The following is a 23,427-nucleotide window of genomic DNA, read 5'->3' on the forward strand; positions in this document are numbered from 1 at the left end:
CCCATCCCATCAACCTCACTATCAAAATATAAAGATAGTCCATGATATCCACTTCTTCAGCAGCGGCAATCGGTGCGTGATTAAGAACTAGTTGTGTTTCAATCTCGCATAATAAATGGATAGTGGCAGGGGTTTGCTGAAAGTAAAGCCAACGACTTATATCCAGCCCAGTGCCCACATCTTACTAAAATAAATTTAATCCGCCGTACATTAGCTGCCAGTCTAGAAAACTAATATAAAAAATACATTTAAACTTTCAATAACCTTCAAACTCTCGAACGTCATCGTTCTTTCACGGAGAGAGTGTAATCTACACGCAACGTGACTCACAATTTACTCTTCGCCTTCAATTAGAATGGGCGATATAGTTATGACTTTAAAACATCTCGTCTAATTTAGCACATAAGAAGGAGGCAACAAAAATATAACCTCTCGGTAAAAAATAATCTTCTAAATTTCCATATGATTGATTAAATTTACTGTAATGATATGATAACGAGTTGCCTTTGAGTTTCACCGTTTTAATGCGATTCCATTGACTAAATAACAGAAAACTACCCATAGGGGAAATTACGAAAATATATCAAATGATGCTTGGATTTTAAAAACCGCATATCTTAACTGTAGGAGCGATCTGATTCCAATTATAACAAGTCGTATGTTAAAACAACGGAACCTAGTATTGATTCACTCGGTAGCAGTTGAATTTTATGTCCACTTCCCCCTTACTTTCTATGAAATTGCGGTCATCTTTAGCACTGAACTGGCTCGGAAGAGCCACAATAATTATCAACATTTAAAGTAGTACAGACGGGTCACGCCCGTGTGAAGTTAGACTTACGCCCGCTCTCTGTGTCCCCTTTAGCACGAACGCGCACTTTGTTTCCGAGAAACTTGATTTAAAAAAAACTAAAATCGGCAATAACCCCCTTCGCATTTGCGCAGCTGTACGCAAACCCCGCGGCCGGCGGGTACAGGATCTGGATCCGCAACGCTCGCTCAACACACACTGAATGGAGACAATCACATAGAATTTATTATTGATAGAAAGATTTTAAAAGACATTTCGAGTTATTGTTTCTCTTTGCAAAGGGGACCCTTCTTACATAATGAAAAGCCTTTTGTGTAGCGGAGAACAATAAAAAAAAACAAGTATTCTAATAAATGGCCATTTTTGTTCCCACTCGACGCTGAATGAGGATGAACAAGTGAGTTTGTGAACAGCTGCCACGCTATAAGCAAGGAGGCGGAGCAACGGGCTTCCCAAATGTCAATACTCCGGCAGCTGAGGGCTCGGCGCTCAACCGGTCCTCGCCCCCTCCCTCTCCCTTGACCTATTCCCTTTCTCAACCCCCCCCCCCACCCCCATCCTACCCGTCACCCCCACAAATCATCCTGCCCATTCCTCGTCCGCTATCATCACCTTTCCATTCTCACTTCGCCCTTATTCCCTCATGCCCTACAATCTCCACTCATTCCCTCCTCTCCCAAACCCGTCTCATTTATTTTTTCCATCTAACGCTCTCTTTCCACTCGCCCTTTTTTATTCTGTTTCAAATTATGTTCGGGTATCGCCGATGCCATTGTTTTACCTTAGTTTACATCCAACCAGGCTTAATGCTCTGTTTTATATTTGTAGTGATATAAACTTTTCTTTCTATATCATAATAATAACGCGAACTGCCCTTGGCTTTCCGAAATACTTGTTCGGATAAAGAAAATGCTTTTAATTTGGATTACTGAGACACAAGTCCTTTGCTTCTTTCAGCAGTGTTTTATCAATCCCTCCACCATCTTACAGAAAATAAAGAGTTAAAATTCAGTTTGACGCTACTGCTACACTGCAATCATTCTAAACTCGCAGCTTAAAACAGCTTCAATAGGATCACTTTGGGATGAAGGGACTGAGCCTCTTGGGACTAGGTGCTTTGTCCGAAGCAGTCTTGTTTACCGTGGATGTGCCGGGGTGGGAGTGCGGAGGTGCTGGCGCGTTTGGCTGTCACTGACCCACTCCATTGCAACAAATGTGAAAGCAGATCCCTGTTGGCCCACGTTGAAAACATTTTTTAACAGCCGAAGAAAGGGGCAATTCACCTCTCCCCAGGGAGAGTTTGGCTCGGGGACTGATAACGGGCCCAGTTTCCATTACGCCAAGCTTTTAAAACTTCCATGAAAAGTAATACAGGAATCCCTCAAGCAAGATCAAACTGTCGACTGTTCTTCCAGACTCTGGTTGAGACAAAACTCGACCTCTGATCATTATAATCTATAGTCACAGCTGGGGGACGAAATGGATCACGTTTTTATAAACACATGTGCTGCATCTCCACCAGGATTTGGGCTCCGGTGGTTCCCGGACTGTCCATACAGTAACGTTGCTCCTTTTAAGATGCAAGGCCACTCGCATAATGAAGAACGAGACGCAGCCAGGCCACTCCCTCTTCTCCCCTCTCCCATCGGGCAAAAGGTATAGAAGTGTTAAAATGCACACCTCCCGATTCAGGGACAGATTCTTCCCAGCTGTTATCAGGCAACTGAACCATCCTACCAGAGAGCAGACCTGAGCTATTATTTACCTCATTGGAGACCCTTGGACTATCATTGATCGGACTTTACTGGTCTTTATCTTGTACTAAACATGTTTCACCTTATTCCCTTTATAATGTACGTACATTGCGGATGGCTCGATTGGAATCAAGTATTGTCTTTCCGCTGAATAGATAGCAACAAAAGATTTTCACTGTACCTCGGCACACGTGGCAATAAACTAAGCTCTAAACTCTAAAGATGAGCATCTTCCCAATTCACATGTGAATTCTTATTTCCTTGAGACTTGAGGAAAGGTCAGGAGGTGTGGGTCAGGAAGCGTCAAGCGGGTTGTGACACAGGTCCTAGAGGTTCCCAGGGCCCAGAATCCAGCATATTGGATGACGTTTTTTTGAAATAATTCAAAGTATCCTGTCACACTCTCCGGGAGAAGAATATGCTGAGGAGCTAGAAAGGGAGTAAGCACGCATTCAAATTTCTCCAGCTCCAAGTGCACAACCCATAAACAGACAGGGCTGTGTCCATGAAACTACACGCACTGTAGGGCAATGTCTCCGAGTTCCCAGTCGGTACAGCCAGGCCACAATGATAGCTAAGTGGCAATGGGCCATCCTGTGCTGAAAGTGGGAGCAATTGAAAGGAAGCCCCACGCAGACTGGGCACCAAACACCACGCAAACTGGGACCAAGTACTGTATAAACTGCGCACAAACACCATGCAGACTGAACCCAAGCATCATGCAAGGACCAGACAAACTGGGCTGAAATGCTGGACTCAACGCCGCATACGCTGGGTCCAAACACTAAATAAGGGCAGCACAGTGGCGCAGCTTGTAGAAATGCTCCCTCAAAGCGCCAGAGACCTTGGTTCGATTCTGACCTCGACTGTTGTCTATGTGGAGTTTGCACGTTCTCTTTATGACCGCCAGGGTTTCTACCGGATGCTCCTGTCCCCTCCCCCCCACCCCCCCCCCCACCCACCCACCACCCACCCCCACCCCCCCCCCACCACCCTCCCCCAACCCCCCCCCCCTACCACCCTCCCCCAACCCCCCCCCTTCCCCCACCCCCCCTCCCCCTACCCCCACTCACCCATGCCAACAGCCCAAAGAAGAGCGGGTTGTAGGTTAATTGGACTTTGTAAATTGCCCCTGGTGTGTAAGGGGTGGCTGGGAACGTAGAATAACATATAACTGGTGTGAAAGGTGAGCAATGGTCTGAAACATCACCAAACAATCCTCAAAACCACACAGATCAGGCTGAAATATAGCACACTATTTTCCCCAAATTCAAGAAATTATATATTTAAAATATTTAAAAGTGTTGCTCTACTGCTGTTCAAAAGTAAAGTTAACATCTGACTGAATCTAAATCAAGAGTTATTTTTTTACACAAGAGACAAATACACAAAATAAATCATACGGCAAGAATTCTAATCCCACTCAACCCAGTACTCTGACAAAATATACCTATTCTCTGGATGATTCAAGTTTTCAGTTGCTGGTTAAGATCTAATGTGGAGATACAAGGAACTGTAGATTCTGGGATCTTAAGCAAATCACAAAATGCTGCAATAACTCAGCAGGTCAAGCAGCATTTGGGGAGGAAATGTCGAGGTGACATTTCGGTTCGGGATCCTTCTTCAAAATGTTTTATGCCGGATGTTAACTTTTGGGGGAATGGAAGGAGGAAATTGCGAGTTAATGTCCAATCTGTGAACCTGATGGAAGCAAAGCTGTATGGAGTTTCTACAGTACTAGAAGCACGGACACTTTTAAAACGAAAAATAAAACAAAAACAAAAATACTGGAGTAACTCAGCGGATCAGGCAGTATCTCTGGAGAACATGGATAGGCGACGTTGCGGGTCGGGACCCTGCTTCAGACCGAAACGGAATATGTCCTCGAAAAGTCCCTACCCGAAACGTCAGTCTGAAGAAATTGTCCGGACCCGAAACATCACCTATCCATGTTCTCCAGAGATGCTGCCTGACCTGTTGAGTTCCTTCAGCATTTTGTGCTTTTTCATTTTGTAAACCAGAATCTGTAGTTTCTTTTTCCTACAATTTTAAAACGACTCTGTTTTGATTCCTTTGGAGATTTCAATTTTTTTAAATGTAGCTGAGCATATCACTGAACCAGGTAAAGGCTAGATGAAATTAAAAAACAAAACCTAATCTCGTTGTACCCCTGGGTACAATGACAATAAAGATATATTGTATTGTAGTTGTATGTAAATTTAATATATGATTGGCAATAATAACTGCATGGTGGGAATGGTCTATGTTTAAGCGCTGGATTCAAATGTAGGTTGCATGCACCAAGTTGACGCGATAGAAAATAATTATGGATGCTATCGTGGTGAGGTTGGCGATATGGTAAGATCTCGGCTCTGTCCCCACGGGCTGTGAACACACTATGGGGTTCCAGCCGTCATCTAGTTAGACTGACTCTGACAGTACTGTCACATTCTGCCACTCTGTGTCTCTGTACTCAGAGAATATGACAAACAACTGTCAGATCACTATCGAAAACCAGTCACTGGGAGCTCTACCTGTTCAGTAATCTGTGGTATGTTGTGCATGTTTACATCAGAGAACAAAACTGGAACAATTACAGTTGTTGTTTAGATAACATTTTTTTGCACGGTATTTGTAAGGACGTGGAAGTGAGAGAGTCAGAACTCAATTTCATGGCTTGATATTCGGATCATTCATCACTTCACTCCCCTACTTGCAAACAACAATCAGACCTGCGACTTGGGATGGATGGACATTGGAACTGGTCTACCTGTGAACTTTACGTTTCCTGTTTGACCATTTCTATGGATCTATGGGTAACATTCCAACTATGCAACCCGCCCGAGATGGGAAAGTACTTTTGGACCTGATTAATTCAAAAGAATAAAAGTTAAAACACGATATCCTTGCAAATTGTGTTGGATCAGTCACTGTATGCATAGCTATTGAGATGTTTAAAAAAATTATTTAATTTCACTAATAGATTGATTAGTAGGACTAGATGTTACAATCCCTAAGGTTTGCACTACAATTGACTGGTGTTGTTCTTGGGGTGACCACTAGGTAATGTTGCTACCATTCCGACACATCTTCAGTTGTCACTGGGTGTTTCGGCCTTTTACCACAAGACACCCTCAGTTGAGGCAGGCCCACCGCAGGGTGATCAGACCTGGGTGTGTGTCTTATGGTTAGGTAAAACATAACACCACGCGAATATAATTTAAGTAGCCTCTCTATTGCATAACATAGAACACGCTGCAAAGGCGGAGCAGGTCAGGCGGGGAGGGAGGGGGGAGAGTGCTGCACGAATGCAGGAGAGGTTTGGGCCCAATGGGTCCACTTGGTCTAGTTGGCTATAAAATTAGCTTGGACAAACTTGGATTATCTCTTCTGGAACAACAGAGGCTGAAGGGCAACCTGATAGAAATATATGGAGGCTTATTCTAAGGGAGGAAATGTCCAGGGTTGGGGTTAAGGTGAGAGGTGGAAAGTTTAAAGGAGATTTGTGATATAAGGTTTGAGAGGCTGCCAGGGGAGGAGGTAGGTGCAAATACAATAGCAACATTTAACAGTTTTTTGACAGATACATGAACAGGAAATAAACCATGGGGTTAGTTTAGATTGGCCTCGTGCTTGGTGCAGTCATGGTGAGTCATGGTGCTGTTCCTCTGCTATTCTATGTTTGATGACTGATACACAATTTGGAAGTTGAGGAATAGCATCTGGAGGCTCAGACTCTCCATTCAACATCTTTGGTGTTAATTGGAAACCTATCTTACAATAATTATTGTCATAGTCATTATGACATTTTAACCATTAGTCATTATGTATCGGCAATAATATCTTGACAGTATAGTTGGGTTGCTCATTGCATGAGCATGTGGAAATCTGGATTATTCATACTGAGACATGACTTCAAATGTCACCACTCAAATAATTAAATAATTTTGGAACAAAAAAGCAAACATCTATATTAATCTGAGAAACTTTTTGATTAGTTTTAAAATGCCACTTGGTTCACTAATGTCCTTCAAGGAAGGACTCCTATTCCCAGATAAGACAGAGGTTTACATGTACCTCATCCACCCTTGTCTACTTCATTCAGAGCTATTGATGTGGCCTCCTCCACTTCAGTGAAACCATGCACAGACGAGGCATCTGCTTCACCGAACACTCTGTCAGCCACGTATTTATTCACAAAATGCTGGAGTAACTCAGCAGGTCAGGCAGCATCTCAGGAGAGAAGGAATGGGTGTCGTTTCGGATCGAGACCCTTCTTCAGACTGATGTCAGGGGGGCGGGAAAGATATAGGTGGAGACAGGAAGATAGAGGGAGATCTGGGAAGGGGGAGGGGAAGAGAGGGACAGAGGAACTATCTAAAGTTGGAGAAGTCAATGTTCATACCACTGGGCTGTAAGCTGTCCAGGCAAAATATGAGGTGCTGTTCCTCCAATGTCCGGTGGGCCTCACTATGGCACTGGAGGAGGCCCATGACAGAAAGGTCAGACTGGGAATGGGAGGGGGAGTTGAAGTGCTCAGCCGCCGGGAGATCAGATTGGCCAACGCGGACCGAGCGCAGGAGTTGAGCAAAGCGATCGCCGAGCCTGTGCTTGGTTTCGCCGATGTAAATAAGTTGACACCTGGAGCAGCGGATGCAATAGATGAGGTTGGAGGAGGTGCAGGTGAACCTCTGTCTCACCTGGAAAGACCGTTTGGGTCCTTGGATGGAGTTGAAGGGGGAGGTAAAGGGACAGGTGTTGCATCTCGTGCGGTTGCAGGGGAAAGTGCCCGGGGATGGGGTGGTTTGGGTAGGAAGGGACGAGTCGACCAGGGAGTTACGGAGGGAACGGTCTCTGCGGAACGCAGAAAGGGGAGGGGATGGGAAGATATGGCCAGTGGTGGGGTCCCGTTGTAGGTGACGGAAATGTTGGCGGATGATTTGTTGGCCGACTCTGTCAGCCAGGGCTGGCTGGAGCTCCCAGCTATTAGCTACTTGAATTCTCCTTCCACCAACCTGTCTGACCTTGGCCTCCTCTGTTCCACACACAAACTGGAAGAACAGCACCTCATAGTTCACTTGGATAGCCTATATCCCAATGGCATGAACTTTGAATTCTCCAAGTTGAGATAAACCATCCCTCTTTCGCAAGGTTCCCTTCCAACACACCTTTCCATTCCCTCTGTCTCTGTCACCCAGTCCCTTTCCACTTCTCCACCTCCTCCAACTGCTCCTAAACCCCCCCCCCCCCACCCTACCCTTGGCTCCCCATCTTTCCCCTGCCCCCTCCTTCAGTTTTCCCCACCATCCCTCCCTCTGGTTCTATATTTTACCCCAACCTTGCTTTCTAATCAGATTCCACCATCTGTACCTTTTGGTTTTCTCCACTTACCACCGACAGCCTTGCTTACTATTTCCATCTTTCCCTCTCCTACCCGCCCCATCTACCAATCATACCCTCCTTACCTGGATTCATCTCTCACTTGCCAGCTCTTGCTCCACCCTTTCCACTCACCTCTTTCTACCAACTAGAAAAATAGCATTGTAGGTTGTCAGGTAAAATTAAAAAAGAAATTGGGAAGTTAGGGAGGCTGCATGAAAACCCTATTATATTTTATAAATACAAAATCGCAAAAAAAGATTTATGAAGGAAAGAGTATAGGCTATTGGCGACCGAAACAGTAAGCTAAGTGTATAGAAGCCAAATAAATTGTTTGGGATACTTTCATTGCACATCCACTCAATGCGGAGGAAGATGTCAAATATATTGACATGAAGGAAGAACAGAACAAAATGTTGGAAATGATACATGTAGACAGAGAAGACACATTAAAAAAAATAACTCTATTAAAAGTGAATAATTACCAGGCCGAGACAAAATATGCACAAGTTCTAAAGCAAATCAAGTGAGAAAATTTTAGAGACTCTGACCAGCACCTTATCTTCCTTGTCCTCAGGTGTAATGTAAGGAGACTGGAACACTCCTGATGTGGTACAGTTGTTTTATAAAGGGAGGTTGATTAATCTGTCTATGGTTCCCACTGCTATGAAGGAGAGGATGGTCTATGGTCTATGAAGCAGAGTGAATGTGTTGTGTGGCATAGGAGAACTAAGCACATCCCCAGCCTTAAGTTTCCCCCACCCCAGCCCACACCCCTCTTCTTCTGGCTCCTCACAGTCCTTTCCCTTCTTCTGCCCTCCCTGCCCTCTCTCATCCTCTCTCAGCTCGGCCAAACACCGCTCATATTATTTCCCTTGAGTGTTTGAACAATGTGCCAAGTAAAGATCTCATAAATTGTACTTGATGCTCTGATGATTTGTTACAAGGCCATTTGTCCTGCTTTTCCACTGGAGGGAGATGAATGTTTAGGGAAAAGCAAATCAAGTTCATGAGCAAACATCCCAGTAATACCTTCATACAAGTTCTGACGGATGTTCCATGACAGTAATCGATCACAGATATTTATCCACAAAATGAAGGAATGGGTGACGTTTCGGGTCGAGACCCTTCTTCTCTTTAAAAGGACATGAAAGTTTTCCACTATTCATAATGGAGTTTTGCTTTGTTTTGGCCTTTTAGAATACAGCCAGGGACATGTAGTCAAAAACTACCACAGTCAATTGCTATTGAGGGAGAGATACGAGTCTCTTGAGATATTGGTCTAGACAGAATGACCAGAAAGGAAATGTTTCTTTCTCCTTTGGTAGAGGAGAGTACGCAGGGGATGGATATTTATTCGAAGGATTAGAGTGGTTGGGGAAATATAGTTGTTGAGATAGCTCGGGTCTGGAACCTCATTGCCCAAGAGTGTTGGAAGCAGAAAGCCTTACCAGCACTTGGATTCACACTTGAAGAGCAGTGATCTACAAGGTCACAGGCTAAGGAAACTGGGATTAGGCTTTCCTGGCCTGGAAGGACACAATGGGCGAAAGTCTCCTTTATGTGCCAAATTTTTGAAAATTCTCTTTATAATAATTAGCATCTCTTGGCTAAGGGAGAAGAACAGGAAAATTAGACCTCAAGATGGTGCTGTGCCTAATGTTCCCGTCTGGGATTCGATCCCCACTCAGAAGAATCGATTCTCATAATTCAGGCTCAAAATCCCAATGTAGTACTGAGTGAAAACTGGACTGTCCAGAGTGTTTTATTTCAAATGTTTCATTCAGCAAAATCCCTTTCTGCTCTGATGAATGAAAAACACTACTAAATAAAGCAGGAACACCCTACCCCGAATCATGGTCCAAAACAGAGTATTTGGCCATTGATATTTACAAGAGCTTGCTGTGCAAAATTTGGCTGTTGTGATTCGTACACCACAGTGGTGGTTAGAATATCATTAGCTATTGGAATGCTGTGAGATTATAAGAAATGCTTCTTAAAATCCATATTTAGCTTTCCTAACTTTAATAATCAGCACTATAGGTAGAGCTTTAAGTGAACTGTCAGAATTCAGATGCTTCATTATAACATCTCTCTAAGATACTGAAGCTGTATTCTTCAGATACCTGCACTAATGTTGTTGGTGACCTAAGGGTTTCCATTTACAGTAATCTTCTTAATGGATTAAACATACATTCACGATACATTACCATTGTCCCATCAGATTTGCAGATATTCAATACTGCTTACAATTTTAACAGAACAAAACAACCAACATATTAAACGTAATTAAATAATGATATGAAGCATGTTGCATTAATTCTAAACTGTGGAAAATAGCCTGAGATCCCAAGTGAATACAGTGACGGAAGTTAAAAATAAAATTATTCAATTATTATAAGATGAGGCAGCAGCAGGCCATTAAACCGTAATTTCTTATCCAAACGACCTTGTCTGATCTTACACCTTAGTATCTACTCTTACCCCCATATATCACTCTCGTAGTCTAACATCTTGGTTCACATAACATATTGATGTTTATCTAAAATGCTCAACAACGGAACCTCCTCTAAACTTGGGAACAAGATTCCAAATTTAGAATTTTCAGCTTCTGAGTGGAAAGGTTTCATCTAATCTTTGTGCTTAATGGTGATTCCTTACTGTGAGTCTTTGAGCCCTGGTTCTACACACCCCGGAAAAATTGTTTCTTTCAATTTCACTTCTTATCCTTCCAAACTCAACAGAGTGCAGGCCCAGTCTACTTAATCTATCCTCATCGGCAAACATCCCAACTCTTTTCCAGAAATCTATCGGGCAGCACAGTGGCACATGGGTGGCACCGTGACACAGTTGTAGAGTTGTTGCCTTACAGTGCCAGAGACCCTGTACGGAGTTTATACATTCTCCCTGTGACCGCTTGGATTTTCTTCGGGTGCCCCATATTTCAAGGATGTGCAGGTTTGTAGGTTAATTGTCTTCTGTAAAATATCTCCAGTGTGTTGGATAAAATTTGTATATGGATGATTGCTGGTTGTAATGGACTCGGTGGGCCAAAGGGCCTGTTTTCACACTGTATCTCTAAACTAAACTAAACAGCTGATTCTTCATTGCGATCATGCTATCTAAAGAAGTGTAAGAAAATAACTGCAGATGCTGGTACTGCAAAATCAGCAGGTATTCAGTCTGAATAGGGGTCTCGACCCAAAACGTCACCCAATCCTTCTCTCCTGAGATGCTGCCTGACCTGCTGAGTTACTCCAGCATTTTGTGAATAAATGTTATCTAAAGAATATTGCTCCTTGGGTAGAGAGATCTGCACAGTATTCCAATTACAGTCTCTCTAGTGCCCTATAAATTGGAAGCAAAACATCTCGATTTTTAGAATCAAATCTTCTTGCAAGAAAGGTCAATACACCATTTATCTAATTAATTAATTTGGAATAGAGTTTAAAATCAAATTGCATAGGTATATAATGACCAGGCATGTTCATTGCGTCAATAGTTGTTAACAATGGTATAATATTTGATACTTCGTGAAGAGTTTCATCAACTCAGAAAGTCAGGCATTTCCTTGTCTTCCGATCTCCTCACCTTCCTGCCATGTTTATGGTGGAACATATAGAATAGTACTGTACAGGAACAGGCCTTTCTGTGTCAGATATGGTGCCAAGTTAAATTAATCTCCTCTGCCTGCATGTGTTCTATATCCTACCATTCCCTACATATCAATGCGCCCATCCAAGCCCTTTTAATTCTATATTCTACCTATGTACACCACCCCTGGCAGTGGGTCCTCAATGGGACTACTGGAAGAGGTCAGTGACAATCAGTAGAGTAGTATTGGAAGGCTCCTAATGCTACTTTGGGCCAATGCTCCCCATTCATCATGGCTTTGATTTAAGAATTTGAAATGAACATTCACCTAGTTTGGATAGGGAAACTTGGGTCGCCCACACTTACCCAATTTTCTGACTGGCAATATTTCTAATTCCTTCCTTCCAGGACCTTTGAATGGATGAAGCCTTGCTGTGATCCGTCCTATTATTTTAAGATAGGGATTCCTTCTCAAAGTTTTCTCTCCAAGTTTCAATCAGGCAAACACTCCTTTGGCCACCTGAATTAAATCCTTTGTGGGATGGTGCCTTGACCTTATGCACAAGCTGTGTTCAAAGGTCAGACCTCTTGCCTGTGGATTAGAAGGTTATAGCGAAAACAACAATAACAATGATTACTATTCATGTAACACATTTAACATTGTAAAGCGTGTCAAAGTGCTTCATAATAGTATTACCAAACCAATGCTGACATTGAGTAAAGTAATTATTGGGCTTCTCACACAGCTCCAGCAACCCAGGTTCAACCCTGATCTTGGGTATTGCCAATGTGAAGTAAAACATTCCCTCTGTGATCAGATGGTTTCCCCCTTGGTGCTCTGTTTTCCTCCCACCCTAATGGCAAACTCATAGGTTAACTGGCCACTTTACATTTCCCCTAGTGTAGGTGGGTGGCAGGAGAGTAGGGGGAGTATGATAACTGTCACTGGGTAAAAAATGATCCTTGGTGGTGGTTAATGTCAAGATAAAGATTAATGCACAGGCAATTATTAATGGCCAGATAATTCATGACAACAGCAATAGTCAACACCCAATCAATCAACAATATCAACACAATGCTTCAAGGCCAGTACTGCATAATATACCAGTAATAGTTAATGCCCGCAGTAGCTGTGAAATCCATCCAGTTGGATGTATGGGGTGTCTCTTAAAGGTCAAATCCAACAAACAGCTTTTGGTTACCCAGATCCTGCGTGACCTGCTGAGTTCTTCCCGCGCTCTGGCGTTTTTTTGCACCAACCTAATTAGGTGCTCCAACCTTGAACCTACGATTGTTGGTGAGATCAATGGTTACGGTCCAAAGACAATGTGGGACCTAAACATTGAGGAGGTATCTACTCAACTCTACAAAACAGTTCTGCGGCAGATGTGTACACGTTGGTTGACCCCAATTTGTCAGTCAAGAGTCCAGCACTATCAAAGCCGGGGAGTTACATGGGGAAAAGGTCCAGGCCCGTGTAACACTGAAGTACCGATGGAGGGTCTTGATAATCCCTTTTCCTCCACAGATGCTGCCTGTCTCGCCGAGTTCCTCCAGCATCTTGATTTTGTTTAATACTGAGGACCATTGAACCAAGAGTGATGCGATCAGCGCCAAACTCTATCAGTCCTGCTCGAACACGCGGGGCAAATGGCAGCAATCCCATCTCACCTGCTCTCCGTGGCTGGCCGTCATGTGATGGATATCTTAAAGGGTAATTGGAATGATTCGATCTTTTCATTTCCACATTGTACAGCAGTGTAACTTTGAACTTCACCCGATTTCAGATACGTTCTGTGAATGGGAAATATCCGCTTGTTCACATCTCGTAAAATACAGTATATTGGTCTTCATTCTGCGGCTTACGCGGTGCAGATATCAAAGCTTCACCCTCCGCCTGATCAGGGTGGGACAGAAATTGGCGGCGATCATCAAAGACAAAACGCCTGTGTGAGAGCAAGATGATATCATTCAGTAATTAATACTCCCCCTAGATTACCGAGTCAGGGGTACTGACTGAGTGGTCCTGTGTGGTCCTGCCCTGAGTGAGTGAGGTCTCTTGCAACTGGAAAAATCAGGCCAGCATGGAGCGAGAAACGAGCGCCTCCTGCTCCCACGGCCCATGCTCGCTGATTGCCTCCCGCTGACTCACCATCGTTTTCTGCAGACGTCTCCGCCTCACCGAGCCTCTGCTCACCAGGCAATTAGAGCTCCCACTCTCCAACACCCCCGGAGATTCGGCTCTCTGATTGAATCCTGCTGTCACAATCTATCTGTCTCTCAATCCTAAATGCTGTTGGGTCCGAACATCTCTACAATCAAACGGATAGCTGTGTGTGTGCGCCTGTGTGAAGCTGCAGCAGAGCAGGGGAAGAGTGTACACGGAAATCGTGCAGCAGTAGAGGAACGTAAGGACCAACCCCAACCCCAACATGCAGGCCTGCACTGCCATTACAAAAGGTCATGGTTGATCTGATCTCGGCCCCAACTCCATGTTCCTGCCTTTCCCCACAACCTTTGATTCCACTCGAATCTTTGTCTTGAATATACTTAAGGGCTCAAGGATCACTGGTCCTTAGAATTATTCACGAAGATATATTTCTTATGTCAGTCGTGGGCGATTGACACCTTGTCTTGACCCTTCCACCAGGTGGGATATCTTCACTATGTCCATCCTGTCCACACAGATCTAAATCTCAAGCAACAAGCAATCTGCTGGTTTGGCAGCATCTGCAGAGGGAAATGGACAATTGTTATTTCAGGAGCCCTCATCTCGACAGAATCTTACATGTTTCTGTAGGATATGCCCATTTTTCTGAAGTTCATAGATTATAGATTATTTTACCCAACCCTGCTTCTTGGGATATCCCCATCCTCCTGCGATATGGATTTGTGTAATTATGTAAAAGTTCCAGTTCTGACCCTCTCTAATGAAGGTATATTTCCAGATGTAACTCTTTCATTGATGTTCTTTCATCCAATTGCCTTGATAGTTCTGATAATATAGTCAATCAAATTCAATCAGAGATCTTTAACCAAAGAAAGTTTGGTTGAGATGTTTCTTGTGTCCATCTTCCACATTTCTGGTGTTTGAATTCATTTTCACTGAATGATTTTTGACATCATCCAATAGTTTGAATGTACGAGATGACAGTTTCTGCCTGAAAGTTTGAGAAGTTTGATTCATTGCACTTGGTGAAATGTCCTTTCTATTTGTGGATTGGCGTGATTGGTGCACCCATTGGAATATTTTCATTGGCACTAGAAGTGAGCAGATACACAGGGAGATATTGCCAATTAAAACAAAACTGTAAGTAGATATCTTTAGTAAATGGGAAACTCATTTACGTTGTCATGACAATGGCCACAATAGAAAAAAAGATTTATTGGTGTTGACTAATCCAGGTTGATAAATGCATCCTGCGTTCACTACATTCAGCTGATCCAGGCAAATAGACAGAAATGTCACTGTGTATACAACACCAGGTCCATTCAAATTTTAACAAAAATTGTCTGAAGTGGAATTCAAATTTAAAATGGTTGCTTTGAATGACCCTCTCCATACAACAAATTCATTCTCCTTGCAATGTTTCTAAACACTTCTTCTTACGCAGAGCTTACTCTTTCCATCTCCAAGGCTGATGCTGCACCGATTCTGGAATTCAGGTCCTGTATCCCTATGTACTGTCCAAGTCTATAATGAGATCTGCATTTGAGTTGACCTCCTGGAAACCAAACTGGGCATCTGTGAACAAGTTCTTGGTGAGTAATTGCTGTCCAATATCACAATTGACCACAACTTCCATCCTCGATGCTGATGACAAGCTGTAAGTAATGGGGTAATAATTGTATTTGATTTTTTCCAGATTTTTTTGGAGAAGGCTTTCTTTGAAAAGTTTTTGGGTAATTGGATTTTTACTGTTTTTTTGGATGGGGCATTCTTTGACAATTTTACATATTGTGGGGTGAAAACTGAATTTGTAGCTGAACTCAATGACCTTGGCTCTAGCAGTACAACTATTACCAGCACCCGGTGCCTTCATTAGGTCTCATGAACTCCACAATTTCAGATGGGCGAAAGGATGGTATCTGTGATGTTGGGACATTGGAGGAGATCAAAATGATTATTCACTTGGTACTTCTTGCTGAAAATGTTTGCAAGATAACAGCTTTGCATCCCTGCTGGATTCATCATTGAGAAGGTAGATGTTCATGGTCCTCCGGCTTGGAATAGGTGCTCAATTGCCACAACCCATCACAATTGGATGTGGCTGGGCTTTGGTGAATATGTGTAAGAAGGAACTGCAGGTTTACACTGAAGATAGACACAAAATGCTGGAGTAAATCAGCCGGTCAGACAGAATCTCTGGAGAAAAGGAATCAGTGATGTTTTGGGTCGAAATCCTTCTTCAAGGGATATGGAAAATTGGCCAAAACGGGGTACTGATTTTGGATGATCAGCCATGATCCTATTGAATGATGGTGCTGGCTCAAAGGGCTGAATGGCCTACTCCTGCACCTATTTTCTATGTTTCTATGTTTCAGACAAATGTTAACTTGTGTGTAGCTTTGGTGTTGCATGATGTTTTTAAATTTGAAGCTTCTGTTTTTTGGTATGCTTGTGGTTGCTCTTGGCAGGCGCTTCGTTATTCCCCATTGATTTCCTGACTGGATTTTAATGGTAAATGGGGGAAGAGGCCAGGCCAAGGGGCCATGTGTAGGAATACAATTCTGCTGTTGTTGATGATCCATTGTGTTTCATGGATACCCATTTCTGTTCTGTTCTGAACCTACTCCAGTTAGAACAGTGACAGTGGCATAACACTCAACATGCAGAAGTGTGTGGAGGCACAAAAAACTGCAGATTCTGGAAAGTTGAGCTGAACACAAAGTGCTGGAGGAAGTCAGCAGGATAGGCAGCATCTGTGGGGGGAATGAACAGGTGGCATTTCGGGTCGGGACCCTTCAGAATGGCTTAGTCACCTCTATTAATTGTCAGATTTACAATAATGAAGCCAAGTTGGTTATTTCCCTTGTTGATTTTCTAACTACAGAAAATATTGAAATGTTTTAATTAGGAAGGAAAATTACGAAGCAATTAGGAAGAACATTATTTTGTTAGCCTTTATTGCTGGAGGAATTGAGCACATGAGTAAAGAGACCGTATTGCAATTTTACAGGGTCCTGAAATTTTTATATCTGCCTTATCTCCCTACCTAAGGAAGGATATTCCTGCACTAAAGGGAGGTTAATAAATTTTTGTCAGATTAATTTCCAGGATGGTGAGTTTGTTGCATGGGAGGTGATTAAGCAGACTGGGTGTTGTCCAAGGCTTCTAAAACCAAGGGTTGCAGTCTCAAAATGAGGGGTCAGCAATCCAGAGCAGAGATGAAGAGTAATTTCTCGACCCGTTGGGCAATGAATCTTTGGAATCCTCCATCCAACAGGCCACTGGGACGTCAGCCTAATGACGTAGGTCATCAAAATAACCTATTGATCTCTACCTTGAGTACATTCAAGGTAGAGATCAATAGGTTATTTTGATATTAAGGAAAATAAGGGATATGGATACAGGTAAGTGACCCTGAGGTGACAGAGCAACCGTGATCTTGCTGAATGGCAGAGCAAATGTGCGGGATTGAATGGCCTACTCCTACTTCCATTTCCTATGCTCTTATTCCTGACAATCAGAACCCTTTTCCCCAGGTGGAAATAATAAAAACTAGAGGGCATAGCTTTAAACCAAAAGGGACAAATTTTAAAAGAGACGTGTGGAGCTAGTTTTTTTAGCACAGAGGGTGGGTGCCTGGAAAGTGCTGCCAGGGGGGGGTGGTGGAGGCAGGATCAATAATGAGATTTAAGAGGCTTTTAGATAGGCACATGGAGGGGGAATGGAAGGATTTGTGCATAGTTTATCTTGGCATAATTTTCAGCATAGACTTTGTGGCCTGAAGGGCCTATTCCCGTGTTGTACTATTCTATGTTCTATGAATCTTAGCACAGGGTAGATATGTTAATCAGTCAATAAAGAGGCATTTCATCTTGTTACATTCCAATAGTGGGATGAAAACAGAGTAATTTTGGACACTGACAGCATAATTCCACAACTATGTGTCTTGTAACAAATAACATTTTAACTGTATGAACATATAACATTGTGATTTTGTAACTATGTAATTATGTAACTGTCAAGTAGTGTAATTATTTGTGTAGCGATATAGCAGTGTAATTGTATAACAATGTAGTAGTGGAACGAAATGAAAGCATTGGGTATAACTATATTATAGTCTACCTGTGACAATATAGTATATACTTATAATGTTGTTATAGATGTTTTAATTATCCTTAATGGTGTTGTGAATTATTTGCAGTTTGCTTAGGCTACCTAAGATATGAGGGTGGTGCTGTGGATTAGTAATTAGTGACTTGGAATAACAATCCAGAGGCTGAAATTCACATCCCTCAATGATAGCTTTAAAATTCAGATAAATATAATGAATTTAAGGAACACGTTGTTATTAGCAATAAAACCGTTAGTTATTTGATTGCTGTAAAAACCCCCATTTAAGTTGCTGATATCCATCAGAGAAGGATTTGTGCTGCCCTTAGCTGATCTGGTCAGAGCTGCAGCAATGCATTCAATTTCCTCTGAAATGGCCCAGGAAATCAACATGTGCTAGGGATGGGCAAGAATGCTGGCTTTATCAACAAACCCACATTAAAAAAATGAACAAAGAGAAACATGTAGCTGTACTTTCACTGGTGGGAAAGGTGTTGATCAATTTATTCAACTACGTGTAATATATGGAGAGAACACAACAATATGATCATAGAATGTGATCCAGTTACAGCCTTGTGATGGATGGCAGTGTAACATTAGGGTCAGACTGCAGAGAAGTGCCTGGGATCATTGGTCTGATGTGGCAGGTTTCTGCCTGGCAGGAAGAGTATGCCAGTTACAAGCCTGTTGTCATCACTACGATCCATCACTGCCATCTTTACCACCCCTACCCATTCCATTTTTTTTGTGTTGGTCTTTGGGTCTGAATTTCACAGCACCTAAAAATAGAAATATCTTGAGGACCATTTCTCATTCTGTAACTTCAGGACTTTATACTGGCTCTGTTGAATACTATTTGAACTCTCCTTCCCATGGTGTTTGACAAGAAAATGATTGAATCTTCACATAGGTTTTGGGCCATGGCTGGGGCTTTAAATTTCTAATTGAAAGAACTGTTGTGGTTTCTGAGCCATTGTGCAAAAGAAAGATTTGAGTGACGTTCAATCTGAAGGAAATCACAAGCCATTGTCAGCGGTGTGGCTGTTTCCCTTAGCGACCAATAAGTCAGCATGAAGTTGGGCTGTCGGATTTGTTATGGACGGTTGGTTAGAAATCATTCAAAATTTACAACACAGAAGTGGGCCATTCAGCCTATCTTATCTGTGCTAATTAAAAAATAACAAATCAACTTAATGTGTAGGAAGGAACTGCAGATGCTGGTTTAAATCAAAGAGAGACACTAAATGCTGGAGTAACTCAGCAGGCAGGCAGCATCTCTGGAGAGAAGGAATGGCGTTTCGGGTCGAGACCATTCTCCAGCATTTTGTGCCTATAATCAACTTAATCCCAGTTTCGAGCACAAGTCCATGGCTCCAAGTACACAGTCTACTTCTTTTTTAATGTGGCATGGATTTCTGCTTCTTCCACTCTATTGAGAGTGGTCTCCACATCCCCATCACTCTCACAGTGACAAACATTTCAGTCACCTTCCCTCTGTTTATCCCATAAATATTTTAACTCTGCTGCTTTGCGTTTTGGGCCCTGTGATAAGCGTAATGGGTCTGTCATGCTTCGTCTATCAAGATCTTCATAATTTTTATAACATCAGCGCAGTCTCCCCTCAGTTCAGTTTGGTTCAGTTTATTGTCACATGTACCGAGGTACAGTGAAAAGCTTTTTGTTGTATGCTATCCAGTCAGTAGAAAGACAATACATGATTACAATCGATCCATTTACGGTGTATAGATTCATGATAATGGAATAATGTTTAGTGCAGAGTAAAGCCAGCAAAGTCCGGTCAAGGATAGTCCGAGGGACATCAAAGAGGTAGCTAGTAGTTCAGTGCTGCTCTCTGGTTGTGGTAGGATGATTCAGTTACCTGATAACAGCTGGGAAGAAACCGTCCCTGAATCTGATGGTGTGGGTTTTTTCACATTTTTTATACCTTTTGCCTGATGGGAGAGGGGAGAAGAGGGAGTGGCCAGGTTGCGACTTGTCCTTGATTACTGTTGGCCTTACCAAGGCAGCTTGAGGTAGAAATGAAATCAATAGAGTCTTCTCTGCTCCAAGAAATACTACTCCAATTTATCTAGTCTTTTTTAAAGTTTCAATTTTCCAGTCATGCAAAAGCCTTAGAACATAGAAAATAGGAAGAAATATAGCACAAGAATAGGCACTTCGGCCCACAATGTCTGTACTGAACATGATGTCAAGACCAACTCTTAGTTGCCTGCAAATAATCCAAATCCCTCCATTCTCTGCATATCCATATGCCCATCCAACAGTCTCTTTAAATGCCAAAATCGTATCTGCTTCAAACAGCATCACTGGAAGTGTGTTCCAAGTACCCACTACCCCCTGTGTAAAATAGTTGCCACGCATATCTCCTTTAAAATTTTACCTTAAAGCTAGGCCCTATGCATATGATTTTTCCATCCTGTGGGAAAAGGTTCTGGCTATCTACCCTTTCTATATCACTCATAATTTTTATATACTTCTGTCAGGTTTCCCCACAACCTCTGGAATTCCAGAGAACACAATCCAAGTCTGTCCAACCTCTTCCTGTAGCTAACACTCCTAAATCCACGCATCATTCTGGTAAACCTCCTCTGCACCATTTCCAAAGCCTCCACATCCATCCTGTAATGGGACGACCAGAACTGCATGCAATACTCCAAATGCGGCCTAACCAAAGTATTACAAAGCTCCGTACTGACTTCCTGACTCTTATACTCAATGCCCCGACCTATGAAGACAAGCATGCCATATGCCTTCTTTACTACCCTATGTACGTGTGGCCACTTTCAGGCAGTTATGGACTTGGACTCCAAGATCCCTTGATAAATCAATGCTATTAAGGGTCCTGTCAATAAGAAACAGTTAGACAGGTACATGGATAGGACAGGTTTGGAGGGATATGGACCAAGCGCAGGCAGGTGAGACTCGTGTAGCTGGGACATGTTGGCTGGTGTGGACATGTCGGACCGAAGGGCCTGTTTCCACACCGTTTCACTCGATGACCCTATGACACTAATAATTGTATATTTTCCCCCTACAGTCGACCTTCCAAAGTGCAACACCTCACACTTGCTCGGATTAAATTTGTCATTTCTCCACCCATTTCTGTAGCTGATCTTTCTCCTGCTGTATACATTGACAGCCTTCCTCATAGTCCGCAACCATTTCCTTCCTACTCTCTACTTCCCCTTTCTACTTCCCTTCTTCAATAAAGGAACAACATTAGCTACTCCGGGACCTTGCCTATGGCTAACGCAGATCTTAGTCAAGGCTTCTGCAATCTCCTCCCTTGCCTCTCTCAATAACCTGGGATAGATCACATCAGGTGTTGTGGATTTATCCACCTTAATGCTCTTCCAGATCCCTAACAGCTCATCCTTCTTAATCTCAAACCGATCTTACATATTACCATTCTCTACACTGATCTCACTCTCCTCCATTCCCTTCTCCTCGGTGAAAACAGATGCAAAGTAATTATTTACTACTTTGTCTACATTCCCAGACTTCAAACATGATTTCTCTCCTTTATCTTTGAGTGGTTCTGCCTTCTCCCTGGTTACGCTCTTGTTTCTAATAGGTATAAAAGATTTTAACAGGTAAAACAAAATCTTGTAATAGGTATAAAACGCTCTGGGGTTTTCTTTAATCTGAATGGTAAGTCTGATTTTTTTTTTTAATTGATCACTTGGCTGACATTTAGGAAGAAAATTTATGACTACAGGAAGATGTATCATATCATATCATATCATATCATATATATACAGCCGGAAACAGGCCTTTTCGGCCCACCAAGTCCGTGCCGCCCAGCGATCCCCGTACATTAACACTATCCTACACCCACTAGGGACAATTTTTTTTTTTTTTAATAACATTTTTACCCAGCCAATTAGCCTACATGTGGTTAGTTAGACAAAAATAGAAATAGAAATGTGAGGTCATGCATTTTGGGAAAGTACAATTCGATTAGATGCAAAATTGCACAACAGTTAGTCAGGAAGACATGCATACAACCAAATATTGGCAGGATCTGTGAACTCCATCTTTTTATAGAACAAAACTCCTTATCATGTACATTGGAAACAATGTAGCTTCAGTCAGCCTGGGGTCAATACACTGGGTTTTGATTAACTATAATCATTCTGAGTCCATTTTACTGAAAGCGATATAACTACAGTTAACCTGGCATTGTAAATCCATAGGCAAAAGAAATGCTAGGCAGGCTGAATTAGCTGCATAGTTAATTGAACGTCAATTCTTTACAATGTATTTGGAATTTCACAGGAAGGCAGAATCCTAGGTTGAAATAAGGAATACAATAAGGACTGAAATGATTTTGGCTAATTTGTTTCAATACATGCAACAAGGTTTAACATTATTAAAAATGGTTTTCTTTCTGTGCTGATCTTGATTTTAATATTTCTACATTTTGGTACGCTGCATTATAAAGGGTGAATTATGGTCAAATGTTATCAGGATAAATTCAATGATGGAGTACGAATGCATCGTAAAGTTACTGGATTGCTATCCCAATGCCTACACTATACGTCTTGAGCTGCAAATTCAAATCCCATCATTGGAAGTGGAGGATTTGAATTAAAATTCAAGTAACTAAATAATTCTGAATTATAAAAGGAAAGATCAGAGCTAATAACAGAGATTGTGAAATTCATGGATTTTGTTAATATCTAGACCCTCATCAATATGATTGATCCTTAACTGCCCTTGAGTTGCTCAGCAAGTAGACCACTCTGTTCAGGGACCATTAGCACTAGCCCAGCCAGCAGTGAATACATTTTTAAAAATTGCTTTGTGGTAAGGTTTGGGAATGCCCAATGCATACTCTTAAATCAGCTCTGGCCTGGATCAGTGGCCCTGATCAAACAGCAAATGATTTGTGGAAAGGTTATGTACTATTTATTATAAGGAGCGAAGCTTTTTTGTGGGCTCTGTTCCAGAAACTGCTAAACACACGCAAATCTATTTCAATGCAGAAACCAGGGCTCTAAACGAGTCGAATGGTTTAGTAGTCTGCACCACAATACAATGTTCAGCTTTAAGTTACAAATTGCCATTGGAGTTACTTTCTCACAACCTCAAATGCAATTATTTTGTATAATAATCAATCTTGAATTGAGCAGCCATTCACAATGAGTACATTTGGAGAGGCCCTGGGGGAGATCACAAAAACTTTGCTATTATGTTCTTTTCATAAACTTCCTTTATAAAATATTAGCCTTTAAATGCATCTTTTAAATATACTGTTTGTGACAGACTGAAATATAATACGTTTCTGGGTGAATTATATTAGAATTTAGATTTTTTTTAAACTTCAGGCACAATGTCTAGCACAGCAGGAGCATTAGGTAAACCATTTCCAAGACAATAACGTTTGTTCATTGTAAAGGTGTTTTATATTGGAAAAAAAAACAAAAATGTATACTTAAAGACTGGTTTTAGAAATGCTCTGAAGTTAAAATAATAACCGCAGCTCTCAGTGTGTTATCACTCATCTTTCAGATTGGTGTCTTTGTAAACTCTTGATGTTCAATTGTCAACCAGTTACACAATGCAATTAAATGCAATGTTGACCA

General features: G+C 42.1%; 1 long non-coding RNA gene across 3 annotated transcripts in view; it reads left to right on the forward strand.

The window, feature by feature from the left end:
* LOC144595110 (uncharacterized) overlaps positions 1-23,427 on the forward strand; it is a 179,744-nt gene that overhangs the window by 7,932 nt on the left and 148,385 nt on the right. For all 3 annotated transcript variants that reach the window (XR_013547457.1, XR_013547455.1, XR_013547456.1), the window contains exon 2: positions 15,176-15,300. This is a non-coding gene — a long non-coding RNA (uncharacterized LOC144595110). The remainder of the gene's footprint in view (positions 1-15,175; positions 15,301-23,427) is intronic.

Source organism: Rhinoraja longicauda, chromosome 7 (assembly GCF_053455715.1).
Source record: "Rhinoraja longicauda isolate Sanriku21f chromosome 7, sRhiLon1.1, whole genome shotgun sequence".
Taxonomy (NCBI): domain Eukaryota; kingdom Metazoa; phylum Chordata; class Chondrichthyes; order Rajiformes; family Arhynchobatidae; genus Rhinoraja; species Rhinoraja longicauda.